This window comes from Scleropages formosus, chromosome 7, assembly GCF_900964775.1.
Source record: "Scleropages formosus chromosome 7, fSclFor1.1, whole genome shotgun sequence".
NCBI classification, from domain to species: domain Eukaryota; kingdom Metazoa; phylum Chordata; class Actinopteri; order Osteoglossiformes; family Osteoglossidae; genus Scleropages; species Scleropages formosus.
This window is the reverse complement of record NC_041812.1, coordinates 29,672,618-29,686,358: the sequence shown is the minus strand read 5'-3', so window position 1 is coordinate 29,686,358 and position 13,741 is coordinate 29,672,618. Positions and strand designations below refer to the sequence as shown.

Genomic DNA, 13,741 nt, shown 5'->3' with positions numbered 1-13,741 from the left:
CCCTGCCACATTCTTCAATTATTTACATGTGGTTGTCAGCCCCCGTAGGTTTCCCTCGGAGGGTGTCTTGTGGTTCTTCTGCACTACGTGCGCCTGAAGGGGGCCGGGGGGAAGTAACGGGGGTGTATGTTATGCAGTCTCCCATGAGTAAAGTGTCCTCCAGGCGCTGCCTTCTGAAACAGCTGACAAGAACAAACAAGCTTGGAAGGAAATTGAGCGCAGGACTGTTTCCTACACCGTGCGTTTAGAATTCTTTACAACTACAGCAAAAGCAGTTAGTCTACGAACCACTTAGTAAAAAACTATTCTCAAACCTCCTTACACAGCATCTGATTTGCTTTGCAGATACACTTTTCTACCCGGGATCATTTTGCATAGTTACTGTATAAAGTTCAAGCCAGGGTGAATGTTCTGATGAACATTCTGATGAACATAATGGGGGCCTGGGGACATACGCTATATCAGTCAAGCCAGATGCTCCCCAATATTTGTGTATAACTCTAGTTATTAATATTTTTTGGTTCTTCCAAAAACCACTTACGTTTCGTCTCCTCAAACAGCCACAGCAGGCAGTGGGGTTTCAATAAATCACAATGAAAAATATTTACTTCAAAGCAGAATGAAGATAACCCTTTGAGAATTATGTTTCAGCAAGCAACGTAAGAACAGAGAGGAGGTCAAATTCTACCATGGGAGAATGTGGAAAGTGCTGCTCAAGAGCCGCAAACGGAGTCAGGGAGACATTAATGTTTTCCGTCTCTCTGAATTGGGAAGCCAGAAAAAAAAAAACACAAGCTAGATGCAGTTCTCGGAGGACCCTGACTCCCGTGACGGTTATTTTCGGGTCTGCGTCACAGTCACTGACGAGGGCTGCCTGGTATTTCTGAGCTCTGAAAACTTTTTGGTTCATACACAGCGCACAAAGACATCCAATGGGAACTGAAGAAGCTTTACAGAATCACCATCTTAAAAACATGCACATCAACCAAGACCCCATTGCACGTTATTTACAGAGATCTACTTTTTAACAATATAACAGTGCTGCAGCATTTCTTGAATGGAACGAAAAGCTGAGCCTGAGCCAAGGTAAATTAACGAAGGGTAAGCTGGTGAAACCCCGTGTTTTATCAAAGTTATAAAGTCAAGGACTGAATGTTGCTGATTTTTCTGAAATGTTCACGCGCAAACCGATAACATCTGTAAAGAAATGGCACGCTAACCCAGTGTAATGTGGTAATAACACACTATTGACAACGGCTCATTGCGTGAGCTGTTTTAGAAAAGTAGTCAGCCTGTGGCCTCTCAAGGATTGTAAATTAGCCTGTGACCCAAGGAATGTGACACACGCACACGCATGCGCACACACACTTGCAAAGGCTGACGTAGATATACAAACTGAAACCCCGGCACAGGCAGACAGCAAAGTATCTGCCCTTCGAGTTCCACGTTAATGCAGGAACTGACGGACGTGAAGGCCAGAGCTTTGGTTGAGTGAAGTAGCGTTCAGCATCAGCATCTTCATCACCATGGAGACCAATTGTTTCATAACCAGTTCCTTCTGCTTTTTCTAATAGTTTCCAGATCAGCTGTGTAGCACACTGTGTGTATACTTCCAGGAAGAGACAGAGAGCACAGCTGGCAATTTTTGCTCTTTCATTTACTGGGCGCCACAGGTTAAAATGCTACAAGACATTGGAACAATACTTTTGGAAATGGAACAAATTACAGTATATTGCTGGTACAGTAAGTTTAAAGACCATTGCCTTACTCCAGTAATCTTGTTCTACTTTACGCTCCTCAGTCACTACGAAACGAACACCCCAACTGTCATGTTGCGCAGAACATTTCTGTGCTGATTTTCATGTCCAAACAGTTCCACGGTCTCATAATGTTCAGCATTTTTGTTTGCACCCATGTAAAATGCAAAATACAAGAGCATCATTTCCATGGAGTTTTGACTGGGCTGGTGAAGAATAATACAGTGTTTGATGATGTGTTAGAGGTGTGCGGTAATGAAGTAGTGCAGGGCTGCAGTGGGTTGGACCTTGTCCTGCTCTCTGATGGGTCTGGGGTTCGAGTCCTGCTCGGGGTGTCTTGTGACGGACTGGCGTCTTGTCCTGGGTGTGACCTCCTCCAGTCTTACGCCATGGGTTGCCGGGTTAGGCTCCGGCTCCCCGGATGGGGCGAGCGAGTGTGTGAGATGATATGCTTTTATTTTTTGTTCTGCATGTTTACCGCAGTGTATCTGGAGTTTACAGGAAAGAATACAGCAGATGTGGTGAAAGCGGTAAAGCTGGTCACCACCATAAAGAACTCCAGCAAGTCAGGTTAAGTACCTTGCTCATGAGTAAAAGAGCAGGGGCTTTAATGGGATCTTTGGCTGGAAGTCTTCCAGATACAATTGTGAGTCCTTAAATAGCGTGCCATCATTGTTGCCAAAGGATGTCTTCCCCTCACTGTTATTCGCTCCTTTCCTTGTTCACAACGGACTTAATCTCCGCAATATGATGTCCCACACAGTTTGTGGTATCTGGACTAATAAAGACTCTCGATCAAAAGCAGAACTAGGGGCATCGCAACAGAACAAGGCTCAGGCAAATAGAGAATCGTCAACTATGATCAGAGACCTTTCCTTCCGAGAATTGCTTGGCGGGAATGATTTAACGGTCACGCAACACTTGAGAGGATATTTTTTTCCTTTCCTTCGAGCCAATAAGGTCAAACGCAGGAATAATTTAGTAACATCTCGTTAGGCCACATCTGATGAATTGCAAATTTCCATTGAGCGAACGTGGGCTTGCTAAGGCGGCTGCGAGTCATTGTTTGCCACCGAAAGGGCTTCAGCCAGTGCTCTATCCAATTCAGACAATCAAAGCGTCACCTGAAAGGATGTTCCGTTTGTCTCAGAGCTTAAAAACAGGCCCACGACACTTTAATGTCAACGATGAAGCTGAAAATGAATGTTGCTGTTTACGTTTAATGTTAATGTCATGCGACCTCAGTGTCATTAAGGTCAAATGTCAAACTGAACAATTGTATTAAAAGTGCACAGGATATGTTAATTATTGTATTTTTTTAAATGCTATAAGTTAACAACTGTGACTTGAACAAATCTAAAACCTAAACAAAGTAACAAGAAAAAATCTATCAAAATATATATTACAGGAAGGTAGCTTCAAACAGGAGATATGTTACAGTACTGTACTGACTTTTTTTACACCTATGATTTTTACACCGTATGGTGTAATTTTTTTCCTCTCATTCCTCATTCGTATAGGCCTACTACTCATTCCACTCTTTTTTTTTAACATTAACTCATCTTATTTGTCAAAAAGCTGCAAAAGCACAAAAAATTGGAAAAAAATCACAGCACTGCATGAGTTATTCGAGTAACATCTGATGCTTTTTTTGAGAAACTATAGGATCTGAGACAACAGAACTTCGGTGTGTTCATTAATTAATCATAAACCTGCAGTGCGGGACTTGAGAAAAAGTCAAACGGCCAACTGCACAGGAAGATAAAGTGATCAGAGATTACAAATGTTGAAATTGCGCAATCATTTATTTGAACATGGAAGTAGAAGCATCTAATTCTCTCCATCACTCGGTGCGATCTTCTCTACATACCCTACAACTCCTAGTCGTGACATTCAAAAGTTTCTCTTCATGGTGAGCAGACTTCATTCTTAAGCCCACCATCCCCTTCCCAGCCTTTCTTTCAAGAGCCAGAGCCACAAAACTGGAAATGAAGAAAGTTCCGTTGAGTTTCTGTGTCTATATTTGTGTAAGGAGAAGCATCAGAAAACCATGGTGCACCTCTACATATTGAGGATCCCCGTACTTTGGCCACACACATTCTGCTTTTGCTTCCCAGCCCATGAAATTGCTCAGGTGTGAAAAACTAGCCATGAGTAACACTTTCTCCTGCTCAACTGCTAATGTTTGCTCACGAATGGGGCAAAGACGAGTGCACAGAACCGAAAAACAAAACTTCTGAGAATATTTTGCCTTATTTTATTTTGTAATACACAGTATGACTCATTATTAATATGACTCAGAATTTTTTAGATTCATCAGGCACTGCATAAAGCAGGATGGCAGGGTCGAACTGCAAGCAGGGCTGCTGCCTCACAGCATTTAGGTGGTGTGATGGAACGTGGGTTCGACCCCTGTTCCGTCTGTGTGGGGTTTGCATGTTCTCCTCATGTCTGTGTGAGTTTCCTCTTGCTGTCCCAAAAGAGGCTTTTCAGGTGAATTGGTGATGCTAAATTGCCCAGAGTGTGTGTATGTTTGGCTGCCCTGTGATGGACTGGTGCACCCCTACCCCCCTCCCCCCCTCAGTCTCGTGCCAGTCATCGGATGTATTAAACAGATAAAAGCTTGCTATTTTTATTACACTGTATGGTTAAACGATGTTTTCTTAACAGTCTGCGCATGCTGTATCAACAAAATTATGGAAAAATAGCAAAGATCACAAAGGACCCATGGATACTGATTGCATAATTCCATCCATTCAGTTGTTTCACTTGAAATATGGAAGAAGACTGAAACTCTTTCTATGCATTTCAATGAGGAAACTATTAAGAACATGTATGCATGTATGTATGTAGTTATGCATGTATGAGAAATGTACGAGAAAAAGAACATACAGCATTGTGCTTTCTGAAGGTAATACATACAAGTATGAAAAGCGAACCCGAATCCTCAGTTAGGAGTTTTCTTGTGTGACAAAATTAAGAAATTCTTTGTCCTGTTTGTTCTTGTAAGCAACTATGCATTCCAGAGTTTAAAATTGGCAGGAGGAGGACCTCTTCCTGGATGTAGCGATGTTTGTATTAAAGACACGACCTTATAGACTCGGAATGCCTCCCATCTCTCCGAGAGACTCCAGTGTAAACAGGGAGAAACATTTCCTTGGGACGGTGTGTGAAGAGCATGATCCCCCACCCCTTCGAGAAGGGCCTGGTCATCACACTCATGCAAGTTTTTCGAAAACGCAACTTTACCATCCGAAGGTGTGAACTAGAGCCGCACTAACTGCTCACCGCATAGCCATTTTAGTGGAAATCCAACTGTGCCCTGTTTGGACATTGATGATATGGCAGTGCTGCTTTTAATTTTGTTTTTCTCATCATACATTACCACTCAAAAGTTTAAGCACACCTGGGCGACCTGCACAACACTTGTTTATGACAAGCTGAACAGAAGAGTGAAGGCAATGCAATCCACAGTTTTCCTACATCTCTGGGAAGTTCTGGTAAGACATGGTGCGTCATTTCCTGATCAGAATTGTTCACCAAATGTCTCGTGAATCAAAAAATACCTTCCACCAAGTGGGATACTCAGAGTTTTGACTGGCACTGAACACTTCTTACAAATGCTTTAACTTTCTTAACAGGTTCCACCACACTTGCATCCGCACATGCTTTGTGAGTATCTGACAGCATAGCAGTGATCGCTACAACATCAGCTCAAGAAAACATCAGTTTTGCCCTGGTTACATGTCTATATAAAAGTGCAACAATATTATAAGCGGGAAAAATCATGTTGGAGGAACACGTGCTTTACACAAGCGCGCATAAACAAGCTCAAGTGGCATACGTGCCATGTCGAAGACTAAAGGATTAAAGGTAAAGACATAAGTAAATTATTTTCAGACGCCCATGCGGAGGCTCATTTGTTGCGAGAAGGAAGGCCAGGCTGTCGGTGCCGCTCGGGTCCTTGCCATCTCTTTTCCAAAGCAAACATGCCAGCCAAGGACATAACTTCCACAGTTACTGAAAAATAAGGTGAGAGTAGTGTGAGTCAAGGTCTTCTGAATAGATCAGAAAGTGCAGAAGAGGAGAGGAGAGGAGAGGAGAAATGACCAGTTAAGAGTCCCAAAACAACAAATGACCATTTAAGAGTCCCAGTTCAGTGGTCCAACAGCAGAAAATTGGACTCGCCTTGTTCAAATCAAACCCCTGACCCTAAACCTCAGCCCTATCTCCTAACCCTGACTCGAAGTTTTCTAGCCCTAACCCTAATGTTCATTTCTGTCTTTATCGCCTTACATAAGTTAGAGTTAAGCGACGGGCGAAGGGAGCCGTAGCTTTGCTGACATCTTGGCCCCCGCACCTCGAGCGAGTCGATACGGTACTGCATTCCGCTGCACAACAGCAACAGTACAAGAGGATATAGAGAGCGGAGGAAACCCCTCGAATACAACCTGAGAAGCGCCGGCGCCTTGTCATCCACCTGCTTCGTCTTCTTTTTTTTGGCCCCTGCACGTGCAAGCGTGCACGGCCTGAGGAAGAGTGCGTGGACAGAGAGACTCAGCCGTGATGCAAGGATTTGGACACAATGCAGGCGGCGTAACGGAGCTGTCGGCGCACGAGAGCTGGGCGGGGGAGCGAGCGAGACATAAGAGGGCCGTATTAAAATAACTCTTCAGCTGGTAGCTGAGTGCACTTCCTCTGTGAGCGAACGAGAGAGCGAGCGCACGTGTGCAAGCAGACACACACAACAGCAGGCGCGCACACACACACACACACACACACACACACACACACACACACACACACACACACACACACACACAGACATGCACACGCACACCCTCATCTGCATGGTGAGCAGGGCGCATGGATTAAGCCTCGGTCTCTACAGCAACCACCCTCAGAGGTGACCTGACCCCCCCCACCCATCTCCCATCTCAAAGACACACACACACACCTGCCAAGTGAGACCCATAACATTTTCACTCAACAATACATAGCGCATAATGCCAAGAACAAACACACACTGTGTAAAAAGGGTAAACAGGATTTGAAAAGTTTTTTTCTCTACATATATATAGTATATATACATATCATATATATAAATATACAGTATATATAAGTGAATTACTAAAAAACAGCGAAAAAACGAAAACCAGTAACAGACACCATAAAACTTTGGATGTGTTCAGACTGATGAGAGACGGCCATGGAAGAAGAAACAGTGAACACTATTATGCTGCCATGCATTTAAACCCTCTCCCCACATTGAGACTTAATAACTAATAACTAATCATTATCTCTGCCTGAGAGGGTGCAGTGGCGCAGTGGGTTGGACTGCAGTCCTGCTCTCCGGTGGGTCTGGGGTTCAAGTCCCGCTTGGGGTGCCTTGTGGTGGACTGGCGTCCCGTCCTGGGTGTGTCCCCTCTCCCTCTGGCCTTACGCCCTGTGTACCCGGGTAGGCTCCGGTTCCCCGTGACCCTGTATGGGACAAGCGGTTCTGAAAATGTGTGTGTGTGTGTGTGTGTCTCTGCCCTCAGACAGGATGCCATGCTCCCCCCAGCTCTACTGCCAGCACTTCTGTAAGTTCCCTTTTAACTTGGCATGGTGTGGAGATACCGGGCCTCCACGCACACACACGCACGCACGCACGCACTCAAACAGCGACCAGGCTTTCTCTGGCAGAAGGACACGGAGAGGAATCCGCTGGGCGACAGAGAATTAGGAAACAAAGTGTCTGCGTGTCTCACCGTGCATCGCAGCGCCGCACATAACAAGTGTGTATATCTGTACAACGTCTCCCGTCACCTAGAGCAAGAGCCGGTGTCTTACAAGAATTATTTCTTTCTTGAATAACAGCAATTTGCCGTCCGCTGTCTTGATAGCAGAAGTACTGCACGTTGAACGATTCTTTAACACTGTAACGTCTCCTACCGTCTTTATTCTGTTAACTGTGCTTCTTTTCTGTTTGCATGGGCTCAAATATTGTACGTGATGCTTTTTTGTGTTCGGTGTGCACGAACAATGCATTTCTTAACTTTGCCAAGGTAGCCAGTTATATCAAGAAAGAGAATCATGCAGTTTATTTACCTTAAAGTACAATCAGGGTACAGTAATTGTTACTCGGGCCTCTTTTCACAACCTATAATATCTTTCTGTTACTTTTGTCAAGGCAACATGTCTTGTCCACTGAATGACATCAAATCTCCCTTTGCACTCAAAAGTAGTCATCATGAATTTTATCTGTCAACAAACATCATTCAACACTAGATTTGTGGCAGTGGTGTTGGTTTTTTGTGTACAGCATTGCTTTTCATGCTGCCAAAAGTCAAAGAAGCGAAACCACTGGACCCGTGAGTCAGCAGGCCGCTAACGTGGGCTCTTCCCGGAACCCGCTGCTCTGTGGTTTACAGATCTCTGCTTGCCAGTCGCACCTGAGTCAGTGTGGCGAGGCCAACAGGGCCGTCTGCAGGGGACAGCCCCAGGTTCGAACCCGTGACTCCAGAGCGGAACAGGCCTCTGGTAACACGGCCTCCTCTTCCACGATCAGTCATCACTAATACATTGGTGCTCATCCGCTGCTCCTACACAGAGATTATTACAGCCAAAAAAGGACCAGTCAAACGTGTGACTACGTGTGTAGGAGACTTTTTCCCACAAGTCATGGGGTTAACAAACTTGATCAGGAAACGAGCCACTGTGTCTTCCCAGCTCTCCTATAGCAAGTATTGCTCAGGTTGCCATAATGTGTACTCAAACTTATGACTGCAAGTGTATCCATTTGAAAAGCAGTTAATTTTACATTGAGGTTGCATCACACACACACACAGCCTGAAACCGCTTGTCCCAGGTAGGGTCGCGGCAAGCCGGAGCCTAACCCGGCAACACATGGCGCAAGGCTGGAGGGGAGGGGACGGGATGGGACACGGGTCCATCACAAGGCACCCCAAGCGGGACTCAAACCCCAGACCCACCGGAGAGCAGGACCTGGTCAAACACATCGCGCCACCACACCCCCTCTTTGGAGGTTACATGTGTTGCTCCAAAATACTACTTTGCGCCAATCCAGTAACTGCCAGGTTAAAAGTCGGTGCCTTTAACCCCTGCAGTGCTGCCTTATTTCTCCTTGAAATCTGTAAGCCCCTGACTCAGACGCAAAAGGTTCAAGCACCTTTTAAGCACCATACCTCCATGGAGAGGCAGACCCCGAGGGCGGCTTGAAACATCCTTCGGCGCTGCACTGTGCACCACGTGTCCGCCAGAGTTAGGATCACGTGAGCAGCCGGTGCTCCAGCGATGGGGCCCCACTGATAACAAACAAATAGACTCTCCTCTCCCACTAGCTGTGTCTGCGCACTATTAACGGTACAAATCGGGCGCTACAAGCCACCAACCTTAGCCTAGTGATCCGGCATCTGCAGACTGTCTCAGGGTGGAACAAGGAGAAACCGAGCCACTGGACAAGAGTTTCACTGGACAAGAGCCTAGAGTCTCTAGAAACTGTTCTGCAGAGAGTCCAGAAAGTGCGCCAAGAAATCTCATGGCCTCCGCCAACGCCAAATAGAGCCGAAAATGCAGGCGACATATAAGTGAACACTGATGATGCGTACCCTAGAATCACCTTGGGGAAAAGCACCTGCTGAATGAATGAAAGTAAATTTATCACCCACTGGTACATGTAGATGAGGAAATACACACACACACACACACACTGTCTGAACCATTTGTCCCATACAGGGTCACAGGGAGCTGGAGCCTAACTCAGCAACACAGGGCTGGAAGCACACTCAGGACAGGACACCACTCCGTTGCAAGGCACTCCAAGTGGGACTTGAACCCTAGACCCACCGGAGAGCAGGACCCGGTCCAACCCACTGTACCACCACACCCCCCCATGAGAAAACCTTGCTGTTGAAATGCTATATTTTCTATTTTTAATCCATGAAAATACAGGATGTAAGGCAGGTCACGCCCTGGACAGGATGGGATGATAATAGTAAGTCATCAACATTTTCGAGACAGTATGTTTATTTACTCTATATATTTGCGTATTTATTCAAATACTTATTTTTGTTTCTATTTCTTTCTAACATAAATAGCTCCATTTCCCACTGCAGGCCTGGAAACACATTTCGTCTGCCTCCAAAACCCGAGTTAAAACACACGCACGCTTTCTGAACCGCTTGTCCCATTCATGGTCACGGGGAGCCAGAGCCTAGCCTGGCAACACAGGGCGTAGGGCCGGAGGGGGAGGGGGCACACCCAGGACGGGACGCCAGTCCGTCACAAGGCACCCCCAGCAGGACTTGAACCCCAGACCCACCGGAGAGCAGGACCCGGTCCAACCCACTGTGTCACCGCACCCCCCCGCACCCCAAGTTAAAACACCGGTATTAAATTACCCCGAGTGTCACTGGTTGGAATTCATCAATGAAAAAACTACAGGTTTAAAAAGTACTTGTTCAGATCTTAAACCACGGATACGTGCTGCAGCCCAGTCCTGCACAGCCTCTCAGCTCGGGTTTATCCGCAGGCTGTCGAGATGAGAAGCACAGCAGTTTTTCATAAGAAACGTCACGTCTAAATGAATATTACGGAGCGGTGATGTTTTGTGTGTGCTGGTGTGTGAGCGTGTGCCTGCGTGTGTGTGTGTGTGTGTGTGTGTGTGTGTGTTTGGTTTCTGGACCCAGTAAAGTACGGCGCCTATTTTTAGACAAGCGACGCTTCCTGTCGCCGAAGCGATAGACCAATATGTAAGGCGGTGACAGTTTGTCGGATGCAGAATTACGCAGGACTCCACCTCCGGGCCTCTGTCATCCACGGGTCAGCTTTCATCTGCACACACACTTTAAAATAGAGGGTCTTGTTAAACAAGTATACCGTATATGAACAGAGCACTATCACTACTCAGTTGCTCCTCATTTTTGCTCTAGCTCTATCTCTAATCCACATAAGAGCTGCATATATGTTATTGCTATTAGACTGTGTGTTACATTATTCCATCTATCCATTACTAATAGCTCTTTGACTTATTGCGGGGTCTCAGTAGTTCACAATTACACAGGGTGTGAGAGGGCACCCTGGCTAGGATACCAATCCATCGCAGTGCAACACACACACACACACACACACACACAATGGGCAGTCACCAACCCACCTGAAACACAGGTGTCTGGACTTTGCGGAGTCCAAATGAACATGGGGAAAATATGTATCAAGCCTATATCCAAATCCTTGGCCCAGCAGCAGAGAGACAGCAACACTACCTGATGTGCTGCTGTGTTTCCCCTATTATTCTTCTTATTATTATTGTTATTATTATTATTATAATGTTGTTGTTTATTAACCTTTACTTGTCAGGCCACATTGCTTCTTTACAAGCATAAAAGGAACGTTGATATGTGTGCGTGACCCCTAACTGTCCGATTTCGCTGGCATCCCTCTTCGGCCCTCTTCCGTGTGTCACACAAATGTCCCTCTTCCCCAGCGGGGAAACAGCCCGAGGACAGACGCACACTCCATGCAATACCCATCACTCAGCTGCCATTTCAGTTGGCTATATTAATAGTTATGATCCCCTCGAAAAAAGATCAACATGGTGAAATTTGCTCAAGACTGCAGTTTCATACTTAATCGATTAACAAACCGTCTTTTTTTATGCTCAAATTAGGACTCATCACCGTCATACTTTAATTGTTACTCTAAATACACACACACGCCGTCTCAACCGCTTGTCCCATATGGGGTCACAGGGAGTCTGAGCCGGCAACACAGGGCGTAAGGCTAGAAGAGAAGGGGACACACCCAGGATGGGACTACATTCCATCGCATGGCACCCCAAGCGGGACTCGAACCCCAAACCCACCAGAGAGCAGGACCCGGTCCAATCCATCGAGTCCCCGCACCCCCTACTTGCTCTAAATATATGTGCCCATAATAATTTTATCTCATATGTTATTAATTGCTGTCCTTTTTGTTTCTGATGGTTGTTTCTACGAAGGGCTTAGCACCTAGACCCTCTCCCACATGCACGGGCTCTGATTAATGATCCTCTAATTGGTAATCGAAATAACCATGGCTTAATTATTTCCAAACTTCAATGGATGCAAACTGCTGTGAGATGGCTGTGTGAATGGATCACTGCTTTGTGAGCAACACTGCTCTGTAGGGCAGCATGGTGGTGCAGCGAGTGGTGTGGGGCACTACCCTGTGGTGGACTGGCATCCTGTCCAGGGTGCGCTCCCCTTGGTTCTGTGCTCACCGAGCCTGGGATAGGCTCCGGACCACCGTGACCCTGCTCAGGACAAGCGATTGTTGAAATCGGATGGATGATCGCAAGGCAGTGGCACGTATTCCGCCCCGTTACCAAAACATGCGAGGCACCCTTTCCCTGCTTGGGATTTTGTGTCCGTGGGGTAATTCAACAGGGAGAAGTCACATGGCACCAATTCACTGAGCTCCTCCGTGAGGGCTGATCTTGGGTAGGATATGAAAAGAGCAGTTCTAAACCAACATGTGTCGCTCAAAACTAACAGAAGTGTAAGGATAATGAAACCAAAACGGTCACATTCTGGAAATCAGGGCAGTGTGTAGCATTAAATTCTCCAGTATTTCTCCAGGAGAATCGCCCGGCTGTATAGAAACGGACACAGAATCGTAGGTAGCTCAGCACTGGAAGTCACTCTGGAGAAAAGCGTCGGCTAAATGAGTAAATGTAAATGCTTCGCTTACGCGAAGGACAGATTAAGTAAGATGTGATGAATATAATGGTATATAAGACACGTGTACGAGTGTTGGGGTTGCTACACCATCTGTAAGCAGTGCAAGGAGCACTTCCATCTGTGAACATAGAATGCAGGTGTTGGACAAAAAGGCACATTTTCATCTTATTTGCATTTCCTGTTCTTTTATTCAAACGTGCAGCACATGCAAAAACAAGGGCAATGACAGGGACACCTATTCTGCATGTAGACAAGTAACCTGCTTCCTTCCCCTCTTCGTCCTTGGTGCGCTTCCATGCACGTGAACGTAATGACGGCAATTGACAACCAGTCATCTAAACTGTCATCTAGATGTCCTTCTCCTATGAGAGAATAAAGATGATGTATTTACTGCGTGTCGAAGACATTGAACAGATTACGCAGACCGTGCACACGCTTCCCTGCGTTGGGAAAGAGAGAACTCCAGCATGCCAATAGCCGATTGTTGCCCGCTGAAAACTGTCAGCAAATGTTCCGATTTAACAGAAAACACCGAGTGTTTACCACCAAAGATCAAGAGTTGATGACTTTTCAAAAAGTTATGGAGATCGTGACCTTTAAGAAGGAGTCGGCGACTTGCTGCGAAACACACTGCTCGACGCAGCCAAACACAAAGGAAACGATGATCAGAGATGAGCGGGAACCAGCGGAGGCGTAGCGGTCGTTACATGAACGCGGCACACACCCAGACCGGCGAACAAGCTACCGCCACAAAGCTCAGTAGGCCACGCGTGGGACTCGTACCCGAGCCCACGCGACACAAGAACGGCGCACCCCACACGCCATGAGTCACAGCTTTACACACAGAAGCAAAACAACTGCAACTGCTCAACTGCTCCAAATAAAATGATCATATAGGGAAAGAGAAGTTGGTCCAAAGTCGGGATGAATTCCATGTGACTCCTCTGCCAACAGACAACAAATGAACTATGCCTAATGTGATAACGTATAGAAAAACACCTTTCTCGTAGAGTACACTTCGAGACGAATCGAGAGCAAGTCTAGTACTTCTACATCTGCCCTTTCGGTTACAAAGGGCACATATGCAGGACCAAAAGGGTGTCTTGCTCATATACATATTAACGTATGGCTGTGAAAGCAGCGAGCAAACCATTAATTCCCACACACTCTTTCAAGTGTGAGAGATGAAGAAATTGACAAACCGCTTCAAAACATTACCGTTCTGTTGTTTTCTGTTGTGCAGTGGCGCAGTGGGTTGGGTCA

General features: G+C 46.1%; 1 protein-coding gene across 4 annotated transcripts in view; it reads right to left on the bottom strand.

The window, feature by feature from the left end:
• Window positions 1-13,741, bottom strand: part of LOC108929066 (diacylglycerol kinase zeta-like) — a 104,246-nt gene that overhangs the window by 61,754 nt on the left and 28,751 nt on the right. For 2 of the 4 annotated variants that reach the window (XM_029253487.1, XM_029253488.1), the window contains exon 1: window positions 6,209-6,358. The exons of the other annotated variants lie outside the window; for them this stretch is intronic. The gene's annotated coding sequence lies outside the window, so the exon portion shown is untranslated. Of the gene's footprint in view, window positions 1-6,208; window positions 6,359-13,741 lie in introns of those variants that run through there. 4 annotated transcript variants of the gene reach the window in all.